Genomic DNA, 5,598 nt, shown 5'->3' with positions numbered 1-5,598 from the left:
CACTCATCAGTATTCCTGATCCTCGCACTGAGGAACGCTGGGTCACGTTTAGCTCATGTTTAGCTCACGTTTAACTCACGTTTGGATCACGTTTAGCTCACGTTTAGCTCACCATTAGCTCATGTTTAGCTCACGTTTAGCTCACGTTTAGCTCACCATTAGCTCATGTTTAGCTCATGTTTAGCTCACGTTTAGCTCACGTTTAGCTCACCATTAGCTCATGTTTAGCTCATGTTTAGCTCACGTTTAGCTCATGTTTAGCTCTTGTTTAGCTCACGTTTAGCTCATGTTTAGATCACGTTTAGCTCTTGTTTAGCTCACGTTTAGCCCATGTTTAGCTCTTGTTTAGCTCTTGTTTAGCTCATGTTTAGCTCATTAGCTCATGTTTAGATCATGTTTAGATCACGTTTAGCTCTTGTTTAGCTCACGTTTAGCTCACGTTTAGCTCACCATTAGCTCATGTTTAGCTCATGTTTAGCTCACGTTTAGCTCACGTTTAGCTCACGTTTAGCTCACCATTAGCTCATGTTTAGCTCATGTTTGGATCACGTTTAGCTCATGTTTAGCTCACCATTAGCTCATGTTTAGCTCACGTTTAGCTCATGTTTAGCTCTTGTTTAGCTCACGTTTAGCTCATGTTTAGATCACGTTTAGCTCTTGTTTAGCTCACGTTTAGCCCATGTTTAGCTCTTGTTTAGCTCTTGTTTAGCTCTTGTTTAGCTCTTGTTTAGCTCATGTTTAGCTCATTAGCTCATGTTTAGATCATGTTTAGATCACGTTTAGCTCTTGTTTAGCTCACGTTTAGCTCACGTTTAGCTCATATTTAGCTCACGTTTAGCTCATGTTTAGATCACGTTTAGCTCTTGTTTAGCTCACGTTTAGCTCATATTTAGCTCACGTTTAGATCATGTTTAGATCACGTTTAGCTCTTGTTTAGCTCACGTTTAGCTCATATTTAGCTCATGTTTAGCTCTTGTTTAGCTCACGTTTAGCTCATGTTTAGCTCACGTTTAGCTCATGTTTAGATCACGTTTAGCTCTTGTTTAGCTCACGTTTAGCTCATGTTTAGCTCATGTTTAGCTCTTGTTTAGCTCTTGTTTAGCTCTTGTTTAGCTCATGTTTAGCTCATGTTTAGCTCATTAGCTCATGTTTAGATCACGTTTAGCTCTTGTTTAGCTCATGTTTAGCTCATGTTTAGCTCATTAGCTCATGTTTAGATCACGTTTAGCTCTTGTTTAGCTCACGTTTAGCTCACGTTTAGCTCATGTTTGGCTCACGTTTAGCTCTTGTTTAGCTCACGTTTAGCTCATGTTTAGCTCATGTTTAGCTCTTGTTTAGCTCATTAGCTCATGTTTAGATCACGTTTAGCTCTTGTTTAGCTCACGTTTAGCTCATATTTAGCTCATGTTTAGATCACGTTTAGCTCATGTTTAGTTCATGTTTAGCTCTTGTTTAGCTCATGTTTAGCTCATTAGCTCATGTTTAGATCATGTTTAGATCACGTTTAGCTCTTGTTTAGCTCACGTTTAGCACATATTTAGCTCATGTTTAGATCACGTTTAGCTCTTGTTTAGCTCACGTTTAGCTCATGTTTAGCTCACGTTTAGCTCATGTTTAGCTCACGTTTAGCTCACGTTTAGCTCATGTTTAGCTCATGTTTAGCTCATGTTTAGCTCATTAGCTCATGTTTAGATCACGTTTAGCTCTTGTTTAGCTCACGTTTAGCTCATATTTAGCTCATGTTTAGATCAAGTTTAGCTCTTGTTTAGCTCACGTTTAGCTCATGTTTGGATCACGTTTAGCTCATGTTTAGATCACGTTTAGCTCTTGTTTAGCTCACGTTTAGCTCATATTTAGCTCATGTTTAGCTCAGGTTTAGCTAACATTTAACTCACGTTTAGTTCACATTTAGCTCATGTTTATCAATCTCCAGGTCTCTCTCGTTCACAGCGTTCTCTCTGAATCTCCTTCTCGCTCCGCTCATCATTATTCCTGGTCCTCGCGTTAAGGAACGCTGGGTCATCTGAATTAATTATGAGTGAGCGCTTGATGTCTCACATGGGACTCGCCATGATCCCATGACATCACAGCAATGCCTTGATTGGCTAACTGGATGTTTAATTCTCGTTTGATATGCAGGGCAGCAGGAACTGGCTAATGATGTTGACAGCGGCTTCAAACTCCCTTGTCTAACGGGTGCGCATTATTCCTAAAGCATTGTGGGATTCACAGCTTTATGTGAGAGAGGAATGCTTCCCAGTGCCAAGAGCTCACGTGCTTCAGGGTCTTTTGTGCTTTTTATCAACAATCTCCCAGTCGGCTTCATTCAGTTGAGCTGTGATCAATTCAAGCGAATGTAAAGCTTGGCTCGCGTCGCCAATGAAACCTCAGCAGAACTCAAGTCCAATATTGAGACACTGAGCAAGAGTGTCAATGACCAATACTGAACCATAAACATACTAAAACATACTCCGGTTTGATCAAACAAGGGAATTAAATGACAGCAGTAATAATATTAACACGCTTAACCCTTACCCATCAGCCTCCATCATCATCTGCACACACAGACGGCCGAGTCTCTGTCGGCTCCAGCTCGAGGACACACAACCTCATTTACTGAAATATTGCCAGTAATTATAGTTAATCTGATGGTCATGATGTTTCTCACCAACATTGCCTGTAAATAATAATTTCTGATTTGATTCAATCTGAATCGATTTGTCCAATGTGTATGAACAAAATATATATACACAAAGAATATCTCACCTTTCGGGAGCAAGTCAATTAAAAAAAGCAGCTGCAAAAAAGAAACAAAATATAATAAATTGAGATTTTAATAATAAGTTGAGAATAAGTGTGTGTGAGTGTGTGTGTGTGTGTGTGTGAGAGAGAGAGAGAGAGAGAGAGAGAGAGAGTGTGTGTGTCTAATACTGGTTTACTGGCACATTGAATTAATGAAATTTATAAAGTATAGAAAGACTAAAATATGATTTTCTTGTAAAGTGTAATCTAATAATTTAGTTTTATTTACAATTTGTAAAAATCATTTTTACAGTGTATTTAAACGCAGGATGAAGATTGTGAATCTCTCTGACATTCATCTCAATTAAAAAGCCCCCAATTCACTTGCTTTCTGAGTTTGTATTTAATATGCAAATTAGGATGCATTTTTTTTACATCTTTGCAAAGTTTTTCCTATCCAAGCGGCTCAGATTAAAAACCAAACAAACAAAGCCCGTGTGTCGCATGTTCTGTGTGTCGGCTGGTTTTTCTGTGATTGTTCGGCTTGATGACAGAACTGAACTGATGCTGATCGATTTCTCTGCGATCAAAGCCTCATTTGTCCGGTTTTCAATTGATTACGGAGTCACGTTTGTCCCGACTCGACACGGGAGGACAGAGGCGCCACTCAGGCTCAGAGACTCTTTTCTTTGGTGTCGAAGCCCTTCATCAAAATTCCCCTCACAGAGAAGAAGCGCTTTAGAGCCAATGCTCTGACGGAGGAATCAAACAAGAGCCATTCATGAGCCTCACGTTCCTCACACACACCGGGAACATCCCGGTCATCATCCCACCACAATCCCAGTCATCATCCCATCACAATCCCAGTCATCAGCAGAGAACCTCGCGATCTGTGTAAACTCTCTCCTAATTGGATGATGGCAGTGTGGCGGATTATTATGGATTGGTTCACTGGTTTAATGAAAAACGTATTGGTTTATAATACATTGGTATAAACATACATATATTGGTTTAGATACATCGGTGTCCTCAAGTATATATTGGTTTCTTCAACTATATATTGGTTTAGATACATTAGTTTCCTCAAGTATATATTGCTTTGCATATATTGTTTTCTTCAATTATATGTTGGTTTAGGGACATCAGTTTCCTCAACTATGTGTTGGTTTAGATACGTCGGTTTCTTCTATACTGGTTTGATCACGCATACATGGGTTTGTTGATCTCTCTCAGTAATGGGTTCAAAATGAGCTCAGATCAGCCATATTTTAATGGATTTCAAAGAATTCTTTAAAACCCACTTTGTATTCTTCAGAAACAAAGTTTTATCAAGACGTCTTGTGGATCATAAAGACATAATTTTGTCTTTTTTTGTATGTCTATCTTCTACATTTTTACTCTTTCCCGCCATTGACAAGATTTTCCGACATTTATGACACAATGCTTCCCCGTATTGTATGTTCAGATACTCGTCCAACTAAATATTCTAGAGTCCTGAGAGTTTGATGAATATGATAGCGCTGGCTGACAAGGTTTGAAAGATTTAAATAAAGCAGACTCTTAAAAAAAATCATATTAGGCAATTTCTTGATGTGATTCTCCACTAAAGATGATTATTAATGCTGACAATAAGTCATGTAGTTGTATTTGCAGATAAAACTTTTCAGGCAATCAGAATTTATATTAACTCAACTGTAAATTCAGCTACACTTTCAGTTATGACTGTTTAATGGAAGTTTTGTAATTTACACTGTGAGCAAAGGTGGGATCCTACTGAGAATAAAGTTTGGTCTAAAAGTTCCTCCCAAGCATCCTCTTAAAGTCATTCCTGAGTTCACCATACAACTGAAAGTCAACTAATGGGGTATTTGGTAAAGTAACACAGGGACTAACTTTAATATCTGTACCTAATTCTGAGAATCTTTCTTTGCAGTCAAACAGGATTCCTGGCCTTAATATATTTAGGCTCCACTGCTCCAACATTTGCTTGTTAAGTGGATCCAAAAGGCCATTTCCAGGTTAAGCTCATACATATGTAGTGCTGTTCCACCATCTCTATCTGCAGAAATGGAACTAGAGAAGATCAAATCAAACAGCACAGCATAAAACATTAGTCAAGCTTGAGTCTGTACTACTATAGTCTTTTTCATCGTAGATCCACACCATACTCATAATCAAGAGCTGGCATAATTATTGTATTATATATTTGTTTTGAAGACAATTCACAGGCGTCCAACTCAACATCTACCAATGATCTTAAAATATTTATCAATTTTTTTTGTTTTTATCTAATTGCTTTTGAACATGCATCTCAAAAGTTAGCCTAGAGTTTATCCATACGTCCACTGTCTCTACATACAGTCCCTGGCCAATCTGACATTTACCTTTGGCATAATGCAGAACCTCCACTTCTCTTCTTCATGTACTGTTGTCTGCAGGTCTGGTGGGACATGTGACCGCTCTTATATATTCCTCCATTCTCAGTATACTGTGATCATCCTATTTGCTGGTATTTGCTTAAAAATATAATTTATCATAATTTCCTCAATTGCTTAAAAATATAATTTATTATAATTTCCTCAATTGTCTATTCTACTACAGTATGTTAAGACTATCCCACCATAACGGTTTGCTCCAGTTGTGCAATCTTCCTGATACGAAGAAACATCTCAAATAGTCAGAAAAGATCCTCCAGAGAAATCTTTAACATATATAATTTAATTATAATTGTTCTGGTCATGAATAAACCAACACACTATGTGTTGATATACGATATGATGCTTTATTTCTAATCAAAATCAACAGGCTTGATCCAAAGATGTTTTTATTAATCTCCTACTTGTGTCTGTGTGTTAA

Source organism: Leuciscus leuciscus, assembly GCF_965113295.1.
Source record: "Leuciscus leuciscus genome assembly, chromosome: 23".
NCBI lineage: Eukaryota > Metazoa > Chordata > Actinopteri > Cypriniformes > Leuciscidae > Leuciscus > Leuciscus leuciscus.
The sequence above is the reverse complement of the archived record's forward strand: the minus strand, read 5'-3'. Positions refer to the sequence as shown.